We start from the raw sequence: 21,816 nt of genomic DNA on the forward strand, positions 1-21,816 counted from the left end.
GATCAGGAAAATTATCTGATTTTTCACTTTCTGATGGACTTTTCTACCGGTCACGTTGGTCAAGCCGAAAATCTCCCTCTTCCCAGTCATCAACTGATTTCACTGTAGGTTTCTTTTGAGCAAGAGGAAACACACAAGTGAAATTAATTTACACTGAATGCATGCATCATTGCATTTTTTCAGACTTTATTTTGTAGCTCGAACTTGATGCCACTAAATGTAACTTTTGGTTAAATTTAGTGGCACCTTGTTATTCTATTAGGGAAACATGTAATGATGTCCACAAATAGTGGTGAAGCTATTTCTGCTTATGGTAGTTGTAGTTTCTTAATGACTTTACCACTCATCACCTCTGTTGGTCCTAAAGCCTTTATGTTGCATTAAACAACAATTATCCTTAGGTTTATTACAGGCATAGGCCGCCTGGATCCATGGTACTTAAAGAATTTGTTTACACTCATAGCTGTTATTTGCAATTTTTATATATTAGATAGATGCAACTTAGCAATGTGTTCTGCAGCTCTATAACTTTCCATTACCTTAAACAGTCTTTACTGCTCATCCAGTGATTTTTACGGTCGCCTCGCTTTATTCAGCAGCCATGGTTCTTCCAGCCGTCGGACGTGGTTCTTCTTTAAAATATTAATATTTCTGGCCATGTTCCATAACGACGCCTCTTACGATGTCGCCCAGGAGCATTGCTTCTCTTTTTGATGAATCGTTGCCAAACAGCTAAGGAGTCTCCTTGCATATAAATTATTGATTGCCTTTGTTTTCTCTTTATAAGATTTTGACATCTTCCATTTACGAGGCTGCATCTCCATAAAACTGCCGATTCAGGATACAATTAGACTTTTGATCTATTTTGTGTTTGTTGGTGACCAGTATGTCATAATTTGAAGCTTCCTCACACTCTGTGTTTAACGAGAAGGTATTTGGGACAGCGATTGATAAGTAGGATCAGGTATCGGACATCCAATAAAGAGGCAGGAATTTAGGTTTTATTGACACTAAGATAATTGACTTTAGGATTAGAATCAGGAACCGTGGGGGCTTTAGTGTAGCCGAATGTAGAATCGCTGGTTTTACACAGTTAAATGATCCCCTGTGAGCTCCGTCGCACAGGCGGTTTCTGTGGGTTTGCTCAGCTTATCCTCGTCGGCCCAAACCGCTCGCACTCAGACCTTTTGTTTCCATCAGCCGCAAGCAGAAGGATTCGGTTGTGACCAGAACCGAATGAATTTCATGCTTTGGACCTCTTTACGCACGCAAGTTGAGCCAGAACTCCTGAGGTTATGATGTTTTTTAATTATTTTTTTTTACACGCACATCATGCAGGGATTTAAAGCTAAGAAAGAATATTTTATAAATATAAATATTCCTCGTAATTAAGCACACAAAAAGAAATTGTGGGTATATTTACACAGTGTTTCCCCAATTTAAGGGGGCTTTTGCTTTGCTTTGAGCTATCCACTTTAGCGCAGGCAGCATCCGTCTGTGTCTGAAGTACCAAATCGCTGACTGGGGCCTTTGTGTAGAGGCGGCTGCAGCCTCTCCAGTAGAGAGTCCATGCTGTCTGGCTGCCCCCCAAGCTCGGCACCATATTCCAGCCCTGAATATCCCTGGGTCTGTGCAGGCACGTGTGATGAGAGATGAAGTGATAGTCGCTCAGGTTCGCCGCTTCGGTTGGTCTACTGCGGCACATAGCTGAGTTCTGAATCAGGGTGAAATCCTCTTTTGCATTTGCATCTGTTGCCAAAGATAAGCTGCAATTATATGAGCTGTGACTGAAACCTGAGCGCTTGCTTTTTTTTCTTGTTTTTTTCGGTAACACTTTATTTGACGGGTTGTGAATAAGACTGTCATGACACCATCATAAACATGACATAACACCTGTCATAACTGTTGTCATTCGGTAAATCATGACACTTTCAATACAAAGTTGACATTATTCAAAATGTCTTCGTTATGACAACTTGACATTAACCAAGAAATCATGATCTGACGTAAATTTGTTATAAAAGTATTACTGATTAAACTTTAGCTTTAATAACATAAAGCTACATAATTTTTAAGTGCTATGATTTACTGAATGACACTTTATAGCAACAGTCATAAACATTCATGAAGATTTACTCATGTTCATGACAGGTGTTATGTCATGTTTATGACGGTGTCACAACAGTCTTATTCACAACCCGTCAAATAAAGTGTTACCTTTTTTTTACTTGCTGTAGGATACAGTAGAAGGAGAACCTGACTGGCGGGTTTACAGTCACCGGAAAAATATTTGCAGACGTTTCGGAGACGTAGAATAACTTTTATCGGCTTCGTATACAGTATAATTTTAGAGAACAAAAGGGCAGAAAAGTCCGTACAGCCGACCGTATGTCAGATTGTGAGCTTTGTCAGACACAGTTGGGTGTGTGCCAAGGCAGCAGATGTCCGGTGCAACGCTGGCTGATTTTCTATGCCAGCACCAGAATGCAATACTGTTAGAACAAAGATACTTGAGAAAATTCTTTGAAAATATCAAATCTACAATAGCAAATGTTGCTACTCCTTAGCTTCCATCACTTTTACATTTGTTTTCATTGCGTTTTCTTGTGTGGGTGAATTTTGAAATTTGCAAACAAAAGATTTTGAAAGTTCTGTGAGGAAAATTTTTGCCCTGTAAGTGGCTGACGCTAAACAAGATTGTTTCTGAACACTCTGGGTTGCATTTTATCAACTAGAAAAGCTTTGTCTTCGCCTGCAAAAAAAGCCCTGGGGAAAATTTGTCAGCTATTAAAAAAAAAAACCATAAAAAGAAAAGCCCAAAGTTGATAGTCAGGCTTTCTGCTAAGATCTTCAGTCACTGAAATCCCACATTTGCAAGAAACAAACCTGAACAACAGTGAAAACGGCACAGATTTGAGATGCGTGTAGAATAATTTATCACTTTATTATCACTGTTGAAACTACATAATGTACAAGCAATGACTAGATCGTCTCTTCTGTTTATCTTATTTCACTGCAACATGTCGACCCTGCGCTTCATCCAGTTGTGAGTTTTAGGAACGTTTTACCAACATGTCAAAACCAAAGCGGTAGAAACATCTGTGTTGTCAGTGGAAACAGGAATTTGGTCTTGCTATGCTGCAGACCTGCGACTCTCCAGAACAACGTGGCGGACTGGTTGCTTTTGTTTTGTATGCTGCATTTGACTGCAGGTCAGTGTAGTTGGAGAATTTGTTTAATGGAAATCAGGGCAAAGAAAACAAGCAAATTAAGGGGGTTTATTTGTCTGCACTGCACCGAGTTCTCAGTATAATGATCCTCCACTCTAAGACGAAGAGGAGAACAATCCCTGAACCGCGAGGCCAAACAAAAGGGTTGCATCGTTCCCTTTTTATTTTGCTGCTCAGGTGGAGCCGTGACTCACGGCGCTCTGGAGCGTCATTATGTTCGCTTTTGTCATCGTAATGAACGTTGTCATTTTGACAAAGCTCGGGGCTGCGGTGAGCGGCAGCTGGGATTTAATTGACCACAAGCCCCGTAAACAAACACGACACTTAAATAAATTTGAAAGCACGAACGCGGGGAACGATTCAGTTTGAACACAAACCCAATACGGAGAATAATGCCGCCGATTAAACCGAGTTCTGCTTTGTCTGTTGGGAGCATCAAGTCCCTTTACAGTCCAGTGTGCCACAAACTAGAAGGCAGCAGAAGGTAATTTGTTGCCTTTGTGTCTGGCATGCGCCTTTAAAAAAAATTACACCAATTCTGTACACACACAGAGTCGTCATAATCATCTGATTGTCTCCATAATTATGGCATGCCCCTAATTCTCTTGTATTGTCTGGCCCCAAAGAGAAAAAAAATGGGCACAGAAAATGACTGGAGGCCATTAAAAAGTTTGGTTGGCACAGCAAAAAAAAAAAGAAAATAAAAATAAATTTAAAAAATCTATTGTATATTTATTGACAATAACTACTTTGAAAGGCAAAGTCAACATGATATTCTAAAAATAGACACCTTCAGTGAGTCTTCTACCTGATCTGACACCAGGAAGAGAGCTGGTAGCTGGGACTGTGTGATAAAACTTCAATCAGGGCTTCAATCCTCAGTTGAACCATTTAAAAGAAATGATCTTTTTCATGCGAGTCTCGCTTCCTTGCAGCTGCACTGCCAGACAGAATGCGGGCGTCAGTCTGCACCCAGATATCTTTTGTGTCGGCTCCTCATCACAGCTCCACGACTGTGAGAACGAGATTTTTTTTTTTTTTACATCAGTCCTAAATTAATGGGATCACACCAGTGGAGAACTCCCTCTCCACTGGCATTGCTAATATTAGCAGGCCTCAATCTCCTTCCCTCTTTCTGCCTTTTGTCTCTGTGAGCTGGAAGACATGCGGTCAATATTAGACATCTTCCGCCCGTCCTACAGGTCCATTCAGTCCATTTGCTTTCCTTTGTTCACGGAGCTTTTGTTCCTCATTTCCACTGTTCTGCTTCTCGTTTACCTCCACTCCCATTCCTCAACATCTGAGTCTGTCTTTGCTTTCCCTTGCATGCCTGTAAGGTTGTTGCCTGAGATGAGATGGTTTTAGTATCACCGTGGTGATATGTTGTGACCATTTCGTTCCCTTTTCCTTCTTTCTTCAATAGTAAGAAGTTAATAGTGAGTTACTAATAGGAATTGGCTGAAGGCAGAAATATTCAGCACAATCTTACCGATTTTATACAAAAAAATAAAAATAAGAGCTATAAGTATTCCCATTGCTGATAAAATATTACATTAGATTGAATACTATGTTTATTTCCTCTGCTTTTGTTCAATATTTTTACTTTAAAATCATCAAATGTCAAATTTAGCAGTTTTATTAGTGCTAATAGTTTCACTCTTCTATCTAGTTTTATCCGTTCTGCATTTAAAAATGATTCGTTAGCTCACTCCTCACTCCTGATGAGACACAAAATTAGACAATGACGTGTGTTTAAGACATTATTTTAATTAAGTTTAGACTGCCTACAATAATAAATGTGTCACAATCCTCTAAAGCGTTGTGGTAATCTTTTTCAATCAGTGTCTTTTTTTTTTCTTCTCCCAACAAACAATTGTGTCATTATCTCTTAAGTTTCCCTCCAGATATCAACTCTTGGTTCCCCCATTACCCTTAACTGTTGCCTCTTGATTGCATTATGCATTAAGGAAACGGCTGACTTGTAATGACTTTACTGTCCTATTAAATCTAGTCACTTAGGTTTATTGATATAGCCATCGTTTTCCAAACAAATGGCATCTGAAGGCACTTTGAAAAAAAAAGAAAATTCAACTCATTTCTTCTTCTTTTTTTTTTTTTACACACTCAGTGAACATAGAAACAGATTGGATTCAGTGACATTGCAATTCACTTCGATCTTAAATGTGTAAAAGGAAATCCAATTCCGTTCATAATGCCAACTGGTTAAAAAAAGTTTCTTAAAAGTTATTTATATTGACGGCAACACTTCCTCCTCCTAAGCAAGCAAGTTGCAAGAGTGTGTAGATAATCGCATTGAGTCAAAGATTCTGCAGGGAGAATGTGGAAATTAGCAACTCCCTTTTAACAGGAAGAAACCTCCAGCAGGACCGGGCTCAGCGAGAGTGACCGGTCTGATTTGGTCCTTAAAGTCTTTCACTCGTCACTGTTTGTACTGGGAGGATGGCTGGGATCAAAGCTTCCACTGAAGTGGCTAAATAATAGAGAAAACAAACTCCCCAAGTTGTTACCTGCAGCGTGACGTAAGTCACTTAAAAACAATCAAATAATGAGTTTTTGTTGTGCACTGCAGCACAGGTAGTTGCTGCAGGAACTTAGTAAAATGTAATTTTTAAAATCTAGTTTGCGAATTAACGACGTGACCTTTTGAAGCCTTTAATATTATTAATAAATTTTTATTCTTCCTGTGGCGACTCGTATGGTGTGAATAATTAAAACTATGGGATTTTATGAAAGGTTTTATTGCAGGCATATTTTGCACAATAATAGTTCCAGTTTTATCCTTCGGCTTTTGAATACCTGCTGTTAATATTTTCTATTTCTTCCACTGGTGATTACTGAATGCATGTCACCAGTGGACATGCACCAGTGGACTCTTCAATCACTACTTTGTCTCGGTGTAAAATGTGGATTGGCAGCTGGTGACCAGTTGGGCGGTTGGACGGCAGCCTGGGAATAATGTAATAACCTCATTGCTAAGATCTGTTTATAACCATATGTCAATTCATAAACTCTTGTTTATAGGCCTCGTTTATACTGATATTACTGCGAGCAATCTAAAAGGCAACCGAGCATCTTCATTATAATTACATGTATTTGTGTAAGACATTTCAGCAACAAAAAACTCAAAGTGCTTTATGAGATAAAAATGTCTGTTAGGCTTTAACATTTGTGCCACCTGATGTAAGTTAATGCCGATTCTAACTCGTCGCTCTACCTTGTGCCAGCTGTTGGTTTCCTTGAGAAAAACGTTTTTGGACAAATAGATCCCCTGAAAAGTCCCCAGCATGAATGATGTGTCTTTTTGCATCTCTTCCCTATTGCTAAAGCTTGCCACACTTAGAGAAGTCGCACAAAATATTACAGCGATAACACTATGCCATGCATGCGCTCTGTCTGCATTGGCGATTTACTCGTCTTTGCATGCGGGACGCCTGAAACTGACACCATAACTAATGTTTGCTTAATTAGGCTAACAATTATTTCACGTTCGAGGACACTTCTGAGATAATTTTGTACCAACAAGATCAACTGACCTCAGAACAGGAAAAAATGCTACTAAACAAAACCTCATTGTTTTAGCAAAAGTAATTTTCACCAGACACTTATTTTCACCAGATGAAAAACAGTTTGACAGCACTGTTACGACTCCTTTTCTGCCCAAGTTTTCTTATTTACCTTATAGGCTGTCAACAAGGAAGTCAAATGTCTTGAGTAGGGCTAGATATTTGTATTAAATTGGATTTTATAGCCTTGAGGGACATTCGCTCCAACACATTCTGCAGAAATCTGCAAATTAGCATAGAAATAAAACTCAGTGGCAGGCCTCTTACTCACTGCCACTGATCTAATGGAGTCAAGTCTCCTATGGTAAAGTCTTTTTATGCACTCATGGATATCCGCATAGGTCATCTTTTTAGGTCAGATTGCATTTTCTTTTGTTTTCCTGTTCTTCCGGAGCCTCTCTCACTCCCATTTTATCAAAATGCTTCCTACTGTTCTTCAATCTCGCTCTTATATTTCCTGCCTCACATCCTCTGCGTGACACTCTTGATATCTATATTGTGGGCTCTGGCTGAAACGGCGAGGAAGGGAGGAATGACTCTTTAACCTCTGCAGGAGCACAAAGAAAGCTTCGAGGAGGCAGTAAATCTTCATGATTAAACCACGGCTCTCTCAGTCTGCTCCTGTTTGCGTGGGGCCGGTCCATGCGAGTGTCCTTCGGAGAATGCTCCCAGACTGTTGAAATAAAAAAAATAAAAACTCTGTGCGTAGTTATGACAACCAGTCTGCCCCGTGTTTCTCCATGTGAAACGCACATACGTGTGAACACATACAGTAACGGAAAGGATGGGTTTTGAACTTTTTCACTGAGTCTTTGAGGGCCAGAACTTGTTTGTGGTATTTTCTCAGCTCTATTACATCCGCAGACGCTGATTTGTACTAGTTTATACTGTAAGTTTCACCAGTGTGATCGTCAGGGGCCGTGATCTGGAGGATTAGTGAAAGTGGTAGAGATAATGGCAATTGTGTAAGTACTATTTTAAATGACCACATGACAATCTTTTTTTTTTAATTGTTCATTTTAAGTCCAATTCAACAATTGAAAGCAAAATATAGTTCCAACAGCTTTTAGCATGTCATAACCAATAAACAAATTTTACCTAAAAGCTTCTCTGGCTGCTTGACAAACCATTAAACCATCAAACACTTCTAAATGACCACTATCAGGAATGTGGGATTTCTCGTTAGAAATCTAACCAGAATTAGAATAAAACTACAAAAACAATTAACTAAAGTCTTCTCGGCTTAAAAACCGTCCATGCTTCCTGTTTTTATTTATTTTTTTTGGCTGCTATCCATAACCCTTGTCAACACATAGCTTCGGCTTCCTAGACATGCCACCATCTGCACCCGTCAGCGAGGAAACGGGTTCCTGACCCGATACTAAAACTGAAATTTAAAGATTAGTCTGAACTGATTTTATCTGAATAAACTCAAAGTAAAACCCGCTGTGCAAATATTTTGAACTGCAACATCCTCACATTCTGCTTCTAATGAAATATATTAAATAAAAATGGATTCAGTTTCATAAGTACTTGACATTTTTCATACATAATTGACTAAATATTGCCCCTACCTCCTTCATATGCCTTGCAGTAAATACTGATAAACTGTTTGGATTATAGCAAATAATGGTTATCAAAAGGTACTAGATAATTGCAACAATTGTATTTGTTGGCGAGAAAGGAACATTTATCTGGAACATTATCTACATTTAATGTGATTTGAAAGCGTAGTTAAATTACAGCGCTTCATTGCGGTACTGCCAGCCTTGTCACAAGCTGTTAAAATCAAACCTCTCCTACTGAATTTCATTGACCATTTAAACGTTGTTTTACAGCCAGCCGTTACCGTTGCACACGTTGTTGTATCTGCGTTTGGATTCTCTTTTCGCATGCCGAACTGCTGTCCAAAACGCAACAATCATGATTCCTGTGCCCAAGGGACCAATCTATCTAAATTTGCAAATAGCGCCGGCATGGCTGCCGTCTTTAAAGAGATCATTTGTCATTTTGTGTAACTGGAGAAGCATGTAGCCAGATGTTTATAGGCACAGACTACACACACAGAATAATGAATGACCAAGCCCCTCACCAGAGCCTCTTCATGGACAGATGGCACGTCTGAAGTTGAACCAAACAACATTCAGAGTCTTACTGGCAGCCAGGATTTCACCTCTGTGTTCTGCTGCCCACCCTGCTGTGAAAAGTCTTTTTTACGTTTTCCTATGCCTTGACACGATCAAGCAGTCACAAATATCACATTAGTATGTCTTGACGCAAAAGAAACAGCCTGGTATTTCTTCTGCTTCCTGCTGTTTGCACTCCGGGTCAGCTGATGTGTGGCTCTCCAGCGAGACTTGGGCTGATTTCGTGGCAGCCTGGGCTCTCTAAGCGATGCCAAGACGTTCGGTACTCAGACAGATGGCGCTCGCTTTCGCTGTGTTGAGTTGTAAGGCTCCAGTTTCATAAATGGCAAACAGAAACGTGCAACTTATGCAAATTCTCCTGCCATCTTAGCCAATAGTGACTTCAAAACAATCACACGCTGCAGACAATAAAGGCCTATTTATTTCTATAGGTATCAACTTCAGCCTTATTTTGCAATCCACCCATTCCAGGGCTGGAGCCAGAAGTTCAAGTGCTAAAAAGAAAACTGGTAGAAGGCTAAAAATGAAATAAATCCCCCATAAAGCATTGTAAACACATTACATAGCTGTCCTTGAAGGTTTTGGTAAATTAAAACACATATTTCTTGATGCAGATTGCCTAGAGTTAAATAGCTTCACTGTCTGCAGATTATGTAGAGTTTAAGTAAATGTTTCTAAGATCATACGAAAGATTTAAGGGATAGACAGTAAGAGTATGGATTAGATTTGTTTTTCAGGCAGGTGCTTCTGTCTTCTCAGGGCGGAGGCTTCTACCCCCAGGCATTAGGGGACACACATAAATTTCTGTTCATGCTTGGGGTCGCTTATTCTGTCACGGTGGAAAGAAATCAGACACATGGTGTTTCACTCCCAGTGGAGCCATAAGATCAGGGAACTAATTGAAACAGCTACAGGCTAAATCAAAGCGGTGCAGGCATTGGGGCATGCAGTACGCTACATCTTCACCTTTGTCGCCGATGTTATTGACCCAGTTCTGTTGGTGGAGCCACCTGCCTTCATCTCCTGAGCTTAAGTTTCAAATTTGCAATGTTGTCACAGAGATATTCTGGTTGATTTTTGCTTAAATATTTCTCTAGATGAATGCAATTGAGAAGCTTTACTGAAGACAGTACACAGTTCAATAACAGTTAAATACTTGCACTTATGAGTTGGCTCAAACAAACTAGGTTTGTGGTTTAACACGTCAAAATCAAATAAGCTGACGAGTCAAAGGCTACTTGTGTCAAAGGCTACTACGGTGGTGTTTAAGCGATGCTCAATTGGTGCGAAGAAGCCCAAAGGCATATCTCCTATACCATTTCATGAACACTACTAGCCTTGAACTGTTGATACAAAGCAGGACTGATTCACCCGACAATATAAGCTTGATGTCACAGCTGTCATCAAGACATTTTATTTCTGTTATTGTCCGGTGTTGTTCAGCGTGTGAATTCCAGTCTCAGTTTCTGCTACTATAGACCAACTTCTTCAATCTATTGTGTGACAGTACACCACATACTTTGAGTGTGGTGAACAGTGTTTGATTTGCTAATGACTGTTTGTCTTCCTGAACCAGTCTGTCCAATCTCTTCTCACCTCTGACACCAACAAGCCAATTTGATCTTGCCTTCACACTACATCTCATTTAATATTTTCTCCTTTTCTTTTCTTTTTTTTTTTTTTAAACACCATTATTTGCAAATATGAGCAATGCTTGCACAGGAAATCCCTGTAGGTCAACAGTTTCTGAAGTACTCCAACTAGCCTGTCTGGCATCAACACTCATGCCGCCTTCGAAGTCAATTAAATTGCATTCCTTCCTTGTTCTGATCCGCCGTTTGAACAGCAGCGAATTGTCTTCATTGGGATTAGTCATAACAGATCAATAGGTCTTTGTCTGCAGCTGCTATTTGTAAAAAAAAAAAAAAAAAAATGGTGATGTTTTTAAGTTTGCAACAGAGATGCAGGTCTCTTTGTGAGTTGCATTAGCCTTACATTACCTCATAGAAACACCTTTAAAGCTCACTATGTGGCATCATGTTTACATATTGGGTCAGCTTTGCTTGGTTTTTATGCCCTTTCCCAGCTTTTCTCTTGTCACATTTCATCTTTGAGTCTCCCCCCCCCTCCTCTTGCCTTCCCTCCTTCACTCTGATGATGAAGCGCTTTTAGATTTGCTCCTTAATAATGCATGTTTCCGCTTGCTCTTCATTTTTTTATGTTTGTTCCTCCTCTACCCTTTTCTGTCCATCTCAAACTAAGTCTTTCTCCCACGATCCCCGCGTTCGCCTCTAGCTACAGTTTTCTGATGTCTCTGTGCGCTTCTGTCTCTATTCATTAGGATCTCACACTTTTTTCTCCCCCTCACCCCACTTTTCTCCCTTATCCTTATCTTTGTCCTCTCTTGTTTCGGCTCGGCTTGCTTCAGTTCTGCTCAGATAACATCAATGCAGTCCAAGTTCAAAGCAGATCAGTCGAGAGCGCAGAGCTTAATCGATTCTAGCTGTTGTAATTCAGATCATTCGGTTCTGTTGCTAGCATATGCTGTAGACCTTCACCAGGAAGATAAACCAATAAAAATTTCATTTGAGTTTTACTTAGTTTTTCTTTTTGTTTGTTTTTGAAAGATGATTCAGTCTCATCAGTTTTAAAGCTCCACGTCCAACTAAGCACGCTTTATTTTATTGTTTATAATTTATGTTTTTGCTTGTTTGCTAATGTGAGATGAATGAACGGTCCCTCTGGAGATTATGATAATGCATTTGTGGTCACGAAGGGTAGCCTCTTTGTTGGAGGTGGAAGGGGCATTGTGTGTGTGTGTGTGTGTGTGTGTGTGTGTGTGTGTGTGTGTGTGTGTGTGTGTGTGCGTGTGTGCGTGTGTGCGTGTGTGCGTGTGTGCGTGTGTGCGTGTGTGTGTGTGTGTGTGCGTGTGTGCGTGTGTGCGTGTGTGGGTGTGTGTGTGTGTGTGTTCGGTTTGGGTGGATTTTATGTTAGTATGCGCCCTGACGGAGGTAGAAATAATAAAAGTGACAGAGGGACATTGTGGCTGATTAAAGGCCATGTATTCAGCAAGAAATAGTAATTTACTGAGTATTCTCTGGGGAGGGAGGAAGATGTGCACATATTATTCAGCAGCTTCTGGTCAACCATGGCTATAGAAAGTGAAAGAATTAAGATCTGTTTGCTGTGATGACTAATTTTAACCCATTTTTCTATTATTATGCTGATTGGCTATCTTAAATTCTATCAGAAAATGTCTAAATAATAATATAAATGGCATGATGCGGTGAAGAAAGTCAGATGTTGTTAATTGGTACCACTTAAGAAGTGCTGGCTCTTTTTTTTTCCGTTTGGCCTTTTCCTGTCTCTCAATTTAAATTGAGAGACAATTTACAAATTGGATGTAAAAAAATAAAAACAAAAATAGAACTAGGTAAATATTACACAACAACCTTTTTTCCTCTTTTTTTTTATTCCAGCTTTCAGTCAAACCTCTACACAAAACCAAAATTCTTGGTTTTAATTGCTAGCAGGAGTTTTTGTTGCTGTCCCCATTAGATTGTTGCATGATGGCGCACAAAGCTATCATTCCAAAAACAGTGCGGACATCTTTGATCATCGTGCGAAATCTGCATCACGGATAAAAACGTGGAACAGTCCTCCCCTTGTGCTTGTTCTCTGTCTCTCAGGATACTTATCAAAGTCAAGATTTATTGGTACCTCCCTTGTTATATACTTTTTCAGTGTAGTTTTATTTCCAAGAGCCTCATTAATGTCTTGTCAACCAACAGATTTTTTTTTTTTACTGGGGTTGAAAACATCAAGTCTCACTACATCTTTGTCTGTGTTTGCAGGTCTGACACAGCATTACAACAAACTGCTGGGATTAACTCCAAACAGGTGAGTCAAAGATCACTGTCTAGTAGTTTTGGCAAGTTGACTAGAGATACATAAAAGCAACTCAGGTTCATTTGTCCTGGGGGATGTTTTGAGATGTTTTGAAATGTTCTGGGTATATAAATCTACTGGATGTGCTGTTTTAGGGTATTGCCATACCTTCTTGCGTATATTTTCTTCTCTTTTTTTGGTGCTTTATTTCGTTTGGCATCATTGTGATGATTGTATTTCACTGTGAAAGCGTGCACCCTGTTGGCACTGGGTCACAGTTACCATAGCATCTGTTTCTGAATGGTTGAGCATAGAGTTAGAAAGGTGCCTGGTCCGATCTCAGGAAGACCTTCTGGCAGTTGTACTGCATTTTCTTAAAGTTGCTGTATTTCAAATACAGAAGTTCAGCTGGAAAGTGCTGAGTAGTGATTTGTAGCATCTGCAGTTTTACCTCTGCAAACTGCAGATGGTGAATGTTTGAAAAAAAAAAAGAAGAAGAAAAACCACTCACAAAATAAAGGTGAACACATTGTGAAGGGGAAAAAAAAAGCTTGGATTAAGCAATATTTGCTATTGATTTGATTTTCAGATGTGAACAGAGCCCAAAGCATTCGGAGGGACTTATAATCTTTCACAAACAGAATTTATTATAGACATTATAGCATATAATGTCTATAATAAGAATATTTTAACATTATTCGATTGCATTCCAATTGCTTTTCGCGATTGCTTTCATTTCCATGAAATGACATGGATGCAAAATAGAAATTTGCCTGAGAGATGAGAGGACAAGCACGTGTTTGAACACAGTTTGAATATGACTGGAAAAATCCGAGCCGCATGTCCTGGCGTCACCTGCTGCTCTCCTGCTGCTGACCACACTGCACACACTCATTTCACAAAGGTACAACAAACACACATCACAGCAATCAAATATCCACTAGTCTCAAGTTCTCTCTAGCAACACTGTGGTAAGACGCGCTGAATGGAAATGCATATAAAATCGGCCATGTGGAAACCCCATAAAACCAATCTGCCGGCCGGGAGCAATGGTTTAGTAAGTCGAGCATGCTGTACAGCAGTATTGCATAACACGCCACTGTTATGTTTCCATGTTTAATTACCATCATTGTTTTCTGAACAGTCTCATGAGGACACTCGCTCGTACTGAGCCACAACTTGCACTGCGAGTCATTTTCGCAGGGGTTTGTTCTAGTGCGTAGAAGTCGTAGAGAAGTGGTTCACTTTCAGGTGTCGCTCGGAGTGATGGCGAATCTCTGTTCTGCGGAGCCCCAGCTTTCTCTTTCTCTCTCCTCTACATGAGTAATCCTGATGAACAGATGGGTGGAGGAGGCAAGTGGCCATGCCAGCTTGTTACACTGCCATAACACCGTCAGTTGGAAACCTCCCCCCTTGCACCTTCTGCCCCCACTTTCCCATCATGCCCTTTTCACTCCTGTTAGCGCTTTAGCTTCCTCTGCCCTGTATTTGGCCTTCCCAGTTCTGTATCCATCATTACACTTGGGTGCTAACGACAATGTCGCTGTCAGCCAGCTAGTTTATTTGATTGTGCCACTAATGCAACAAGAAAACATACATGAAATATTGGTGTTCAACAACCGTAAAATCTCGTGACACTGTTGCTCTGAAAGATGAGCATATCCAAATCCTGAGGACTGCACACAGTAAATCATGTTGCCGTGCAGCCCCAAGTCACATAGCAAGGCCACGTGTATCGTGGCTCATCAATACCTTTTCGCTTTGCAGTAGCACCCAGGAATACCAATGAGACTTGGCTTGTTTACAGGCCCAGAAGGATTTACAGCACATATCCATAGTCATGCCGCATTGAAATGAAATTCATATGGATTTTAGAGCTTGCAATCTAATGTGCAAGCTCTTTATATGCTTCTTTCTTCAAAACCAGTCAAAGTCTACAATTTTCCGAGTGTGGGATGATACCCATGAAGATTTACAGTGATGGCAGGTCCTTGTGATATTTTCTAAACTAATGCTTTGACTTTATAATCAATTAAAAATAAATGCAGTGAAGAGGTACATCTCAAAGGATTTTTCTTTTCTGTTCTTCAGCTGTTGACTGTGAAATGTCCAAATGTTTTCATTCCGATTTTACACAACACTATTTTATTTCCCAAGATTACAGTGCACAAAAAGAATACATTTCTTTTTGTAAAGAAATGTATTAATTAAAATGTAGCGGTTAAATGATTTATGTAAATTTTATCCAATATATCTTATTGTGCTCGTGTTATGTTCAGTTTGCCAGGGTTCGGTGCTCGGACCAGTAGTTTTTAATGTGAACACACTACCTTTAGGTATTGTTTTTAGGAAACATTAGGACATGATGACTGTAATCATTTACTTTGAAGTAAATATAAAAAAAGGAATTTGACCCCCCCAAAAAATTTAGCTTGGCACTTTTCTCAGATCCGATTTTGTAATCCTGCTTTCCTGAAAGGAAAAAATAAAGTCAACACAGCGAGAAATAAAGTTTTTTATGCGTCTCATTTCTGCTCAGTATTTCACGTGACTTGGCAAACAACAACCAGTGATGGACGGAGCCAGCCGCTGCACTGACTCTGCCTGCAAATGTTTGAAGAGATGACTTTAGACATGCAAGGCGCACATTCAGAGCTGAACACACTCGCATGTGCCCACTGGCACATCCACAGCCAGGCCTCAGGCAGCAAACAAACAGATTTCTGCTGCCCACTGAATGTGTACGATTGTCTGAATATCGCACTATAACTGGACGTTGGATGAAAACGGTGCATTATACATGAATACAGTGCCTTACAAAAATGAAAGTGTTAAAGAAAATGCAGTTAACAGAATTAAAAGTAAAAAAAACAAAAATTGTAAATACTGCTTCCATATTGAACATAAACAATGCAACACTCAGTGTCATTATTATCAGAAAACCTTTTCCAAAACTTTGTCTCATGCAGGCATACCTCTATGGTGCCCGTATCATGGCTTATCAGTAGCCCCAGTTGTATTATGTCAGCCAAGACGCTCTGCATATAGTGTTAGCTAAATCATGCAGAAGACTTGAATTGGAAAAACTCTTACATAAATCATGCCATCATCCTAAAGAGGGCTTTTAGAAATTCTGACAGGCAGCAGAGAACACTGTCCTCTTTCCTGCCTTGCCTTGCTCTATCAAAATGGCCCTAATGGCAGCTGTAGAAGTTGTACACAGGATCACAGAAGATTGACTTTTAAACTCATTATTGGTATCGCCAACAAAAGAAAAAGTCCTCCGTTTTTGTTTTCTGCTTGTGAAAACGAATCAGATTCCTAATCAGTCTGTTGGATTTAGCTCCAATCATCAGGGTGCTATGGTATACATACAGTATATGCAAAAACACAATCATATTGTTTTCAAACATATATTTCTGTCTCTCAACCACCTGCTGTGCATGTCCACTTGATGGGTGCTTAACTGTTTAAATCTTAATGCCTTCGCAGGTCAATATTGCCCCTAAGTTGACATTTGGCCACGTTTAGCGTTTGGACGCCCCAGAGAGAGATCAATAGATGTCTTGCTGTTCGCTTCTTTTAAAAGCTCACAAGGTCAAAAATGAATCCACACTCGGACTTACTAATAAATGGACATGAAGTGCTGTGGAAAGGTTTTTGCTCCCTTACAAATGTATACGTCTCATTTTATGCATGCTTCGCCATTTAAGTCAAAGATAACACAGTTTATTCTTTTTTAATTGCAGTCGGCGTTACACTATTGCCATTATGCAATAAAATCTGCAGTTTATTTTTTTTTTCTTTTACAAATGAAATGATGTGCCATGCCTTATTACAGGCACCAGATATTAAGTATATATGATGGAGCTGTGGTCTCTTATGTTATTGCCCAGAGGTGTCACTTTGTACCCTGGGAGACCCCTGCCGTTTCAGCATTATTGCAGTGGTAAACAATGCAGAAGGACAAAAGCCCCCATGGGTCAGCGTCAGAGGAGCGGGTGGGGGCCGTCAGGGCATGGGGGCATGCTGACCATCAGCACATCACAAAGCCTCAGAGAAAAGCAGGCACCGGGTGGGGGGGATTTCTGTGGATGCTGCTGGAAAAACTGAACCGAAAAACCAAGGTCCTGTGTGTGTGTGTGCGCGCGGGGAGGGGGGGTTGTTTGCACATGTAAAAGAAGCTGAGATAGTTTGTTTTGATTAGGTGGCTCAGTGTGATCCGGTTGTGGAGCTGTGGGCGACAAAGGGACCTGCCAGTTGTGTCGGTCTTTCTTTTTTTTTGTCGGGAAGAGATGATGTTGGTGAAGCAAAAGCTACATAATATCCAACAAAGGTGATGGCTTTAGATGAAGTCAGCAGATGAATCCTTTTGGTGCCAACATTTGAAACCACAGGCTCAGGGCAACAAAACAAAAAAAGATGTCACTTATAAGTCAGAGGGGTCTTTTAGATTTAAATGCGTTTTGACTTATTTGTTTTTGCAAAACAACAAAGATAAGCTTACAAACTATGTCCTGCCTTAAAAATGCATAAAATGGATGAACTCGGTTGCTGAATCTGTTGTTTGAACATTTATGCATTTTCCTGGAGACAACCATCAGTTTAGTTTTAAAATCTGTTCACATCCATTTGTCTTTGCTGTAGTGAAAATCCTCAGCCTCATGTTTTAACCCTGTTATTTAACATCCTGCCTGGCTTCCCTTAAATTTGAGAATGAATACAGGATTTTCATTGCTTTCCTTTATAGCCTAGATAGAAAGCATCATAATCCAAACTACACGATGCATATTATGTACTAAGTAAATAATACTAACGTAAAAAGATACATTTTGCATGAAAAGTGTCCCCTGTCAAGGCAGATTAGTAGAAAAATGCCACCTGTTATCTTTCTTGACAGTCAAGGCAATGTTTTGCTCCTAAGAATTTTTTTTTTTTTTTTTAATCTAACACTTGCAACATGTCTGTTGGCTGGAGTGAGTTTGCCAACTTGACAGGAAAAGGCGAAACAAGATCTGGATCATATGGAGATAAATTGGTTGACAGAGGAACAAACGACTGCATTTTTTTTCTTTCTTTTTTTTTAAAAAGATTTATATTTATTGTTTTCAACAAATAATCAACAAAACAGCAGGACAGTTATCAGGATACATCGACACATGAAATGTCGATGAGTCTGCAAAGACCAGTTAGTGGTAGGTTGACGCTTACAACACTGAGATCTTCTACATCGTCTTCATCTGTTGATGAATCACAGCTGCAAAACATGTTCCAGAATACAACTGCCCAACTGTCATTTATATTACAAGAGAAATAAACAGTCACGGTCCTCTGTTTGCATTTTTGTAGGGAATCACAAAGACCTTCAATATTGGTCTAAATTTGTTAATGTCTTGTGTATTTTGGCGGCATTGCAAGTTGAAAGTAAAGCTGAAAGTAGAATCAACATAAAAGTGTATGACCCTCATCCTTAGTGTCATTCGGCAGCTTTGGGACAGTAAGAAATCCTGAAATTGCGTCTTAAATCCATAAAATGGACCATAAATGAACTCGTCCAGAAGTTTATAATCTGTGTGGTTGCCATAATAAATATTAAATATTGGTTTTCCTTTGATATTTGCAGTGCATTGTTTTATTTTATTGAAGGCAAAGAATAAATCGCCTTTGCTAACAGCTGTTGCCGGGTTTCAGGAGTTAAAACCAAATAACAAAATTGCTTAGGCATAGATCGCCTTGTGTACAGAGCAGAGATTAAGCAAAATCAATAATGTCATTGATCCCATTGTCACTTATTATGCAGGAAATTTTATCCTAGAAACTAGTGAGAGCTTTTCATAAATAATCAAATGGTATTTGGAAAAAGGATATGATCTAATTAATCTTCCCTGAGGTATACCTTTGAGGAAATGATAGGAGACAAATGTTTACCCTTGCTGTGGCACCTTAAATCACTACTGATATTTATAAAAACAGCAAATATGTATATTATATATATATTAAAGTTATTTAAATCCAAGTTAAGATTATTCATTCAGGCATTCATAGATTTAGTTTTGAAGTTCTTCCAGGTTGTGCTCCCTTTCTTATAGTTTTCATTTCATTGTTTTGGTTTAGCCTCTTGCTGTGACTGTAATTTCTTAAATAAATGCTGTTTGGTGGGAGTTTCTCAGACGCTACAGGAGTAGCTGATGGATTATGTTTTCAGTGGTTCAGAGGGTATTTGAAGAAGAAGGCGGGGGAAGAATACAAATTTTGTTTTTGAGAGATCAGCTCCATGCAAGTAGATAGCTAAGCATGTTCTGAACTTTTGGTCCAATCCTGCTGAACAGAGTCTGAGTCAGTACACTGTCACATAAATATCTGTGTCGCTGTGATTTAACGTGACTGCAAATCATTGTTTTCCATCCCTCCCTGCAATCCTCTTCCTGCCTCCCTTTTTCTCCTCCTTCATCTGTCATATCCGCCTGCGATCTTTCAGTATCTGTTAGTGACTGAGGGCTGAGGAGTGACCAGCATAGTAGCTTGCTTTAGGCTTTACAAACTGAGGGGCTTAGTAGTTCACGGCAGTACATTTGACGGCTTTAAGAGATGTTGCTTATTTTGATCTAGAACATTTAGGCAAGAACGAAGAGAGTACTGTCTTCTGGTCGTAATTATTGCTTGTCTAAGCAATAATTAGAAGATCTACGGTCCTTTAAAGGATTTTAGTTGAGATTTGCAGGTTTGCCTGACGTCACCACTTAAAGAACGTACCACCTTATGTCAGTGTAAACAAGCCAGAAGGACCCTGTGAACAAGAACGAGCGTCTATTGGTACTATTTTTAGCTCTGCTAAGCAACTTCACTCCAGTTAGAGATATACATATTTTACTACAACCTCTTAGGGGGCGATAATGGTTTCGTCTGCTCAAATAAGGAGCTGAAGAAAAGAACTGAAAAGAAGGAATAACATAATTTATATCAATGAAGTTTTTAAATCCTTGTCCGAAGAGATAACATATCCTCATTTGGGGGGGGCAGCAGCTCTCTACTCTGTATTACTTTGAAATACGCTTTGCTGCTCATTATGTAAACTTTTTTCACCTGCTGTGTGTTTGACACAACTGTCTATATGAGACTATTATGGTTTTTGTTGGCGCATCCAGTACATCCAGTGTTTGCACAAACATCTGGGCAGTATATGAATATCTGCAGAGACCTCCTAGCATACTTTAGTGGGCAGGTACAAATGACACACAGGGTTGATCAAAAACAGACAAAACATTTCGTCATCATTCACTTTATTATGTCTTAGACACCAGTTTGAGCTTCATGTAAGCTGGATGTACCCACTTTCTGTTGCACTATTCTTTAGGCTGGAGAGCTGATCAGTATGTGTTTATATGACTTTATAGCACCAGTAGTATCCATTGTGCAAGTTTAAACTTGAAAGAACGTAGCCATTGTTATTGTGGCAGTAAACTATCATGCTAATGGGTTCGTTTTTGGAAAGGAGAGCAAAAAAAAAAAAGTCACGACAAAGCATCCAGTGAAGTAAATCAATTACAACTTAAAGCGAGAGCTTCGTGGTTTTTCTGACCTCAGAGTTGGTAAAAGGATAAAGGATGAAGAGCGATGACCTTCCCGCTTGCTGAAGTCATCCCACTGATTCGGCTGTTATTATCATAGCTGCTTTTTCCTTGCAGCTTCTAAGAAAATGTTCATCCAGGAATTCTCCTTTTACCAATAGGACGAATGTTGTGCACGTTTGTGTAATTGTGTGAATAATGTCTTCCACCACACTACGCAGCACAGCCTCCGTGGTTCTTACCCTTTAACTCTGAGAAGTTCACTCAGCAGGCCACATAAACACATTAATATTGTCAATTCTGCTGAGAACGAAAAACAAAACAAGTGAAGGAGTATTGTTTTTGTAAGAGGGTAAAAGTTCATGTTTGCTATATTTATACATCTGAACGTACCGCAGATGAACATTGCTTTGCAAAATTATATAACATCTCGAACTGTTTTACATTTTGTGAGGTTACGGTGACAAATTTCTATGTATTTTATTTGTGTTTTTTGGTAGCACAATGCTGTGGGCTTGTTTTCCTCAGTTCTTATGTTGAGATGAATTGAGCTAAATATACTGTAGATCTAAACACATGGCAGCACTTGAAGAAAAAATGCACCAGCAACTTGAGATTGGTGTGGAGGCTCACCTTCCAGAGAGAAAATAATTCCAAACATTCAGAGCTAGAAAACGTAGTTTGTAATCAAAGCCTATTCATTTGTTGATTGTTAGAATCCTCCCATCAAAGTTCAGAGCTATGTCCTAATGAGAATGAATGCTATTGGATGATTGTTTACACATTTTGTCTTTTGATAGAGCCAAAACTGGAATTCATTTTATATTTAGGACGGCTTATTTTTTTTTTTTTTAAAGTATTGCATTTCTTCTACTCTTGTTTTCTTTTTCGGTGTGTTGCAAAGCTCAGCACAGCTCAGTGTAACTGCTGCTGATGTTGCAGGATTGTGTCTGCTGCAGCTGCATGGGGCGTTACTGTAATTAATCTGAACATAAGATGCTACATTTATGTAATCATATTGCAATGTGTTTTTTTCTCTCCCTTTTTTTTTGTTAACAAAGAGATTAAGAGCTTTAGCATCCATGAACTGTCTGTAATGTATTCAGTGATGTTACCCTCTTTATGCATGCTTTTCATCCCCCCGGTGAGAGTAATACTCAATAGGACGTGTCGGCGTAATTAGCTGTGTCCTGGGGTTGTGTTAGCTCGCACTCACTGCCTAGCTTCAGTAGGATAAAACCTCTGTGTGTATTCATAACCTCTCTCTCTCTCTCAATGCCTCTGCCCTACAGAGCAGTAACTGACCTGGGTTTAATCATGTGTTACGATCATTTCACCTTCAGATGCCTTTGAAGGCTTCAGTATCCTAAGCCCCTATCATATTCTGATTGCATGAATG

At 39.5% G+C, this 21,816-nt stretch overlaps 1 protein-coding gene across 13 annotated transcripts in view; it reads left to right on the forward strand.

The window, feature by feature from the left end:
• nrcam (neuronal cell adhesion molecule) overlaps positions 1-21,816 on the forward strand; it is a 58,996-nt gene that overhangs the window by 13,837 nt on the left and 23,343 nt on the right. For all 13 annotated transcript variants that reach the window (XM_023350096.1, XM_023350091.1, XM_023350090.1 and 10 more), the window contains exon 2: positions 12,816-12,861. The gene's annotated coding sequence lies outside the window, so the exon portion shown is untranslated. The remainder of the gene's footprint in view (positions 1-12,815; positions 12,862-21,816) is intronic.

Source organism: Xiphophorus maculatus, chromosome 17 (genome assembly GCF_002775205.1).
Source record: "Xiphophorus maculatus strain JP 163 A chromosome 17, X_maculatus-5.0-male, whole genome shotgun sequence".
Taxonomy (NCBI): domain Eukaryota; kingdom Metazoa; phylum Chordata; class Actinopteri; order Cyprinodontiformes; family Poeciliidae; genus Xiphophorus; species Xiphophorus maculatus.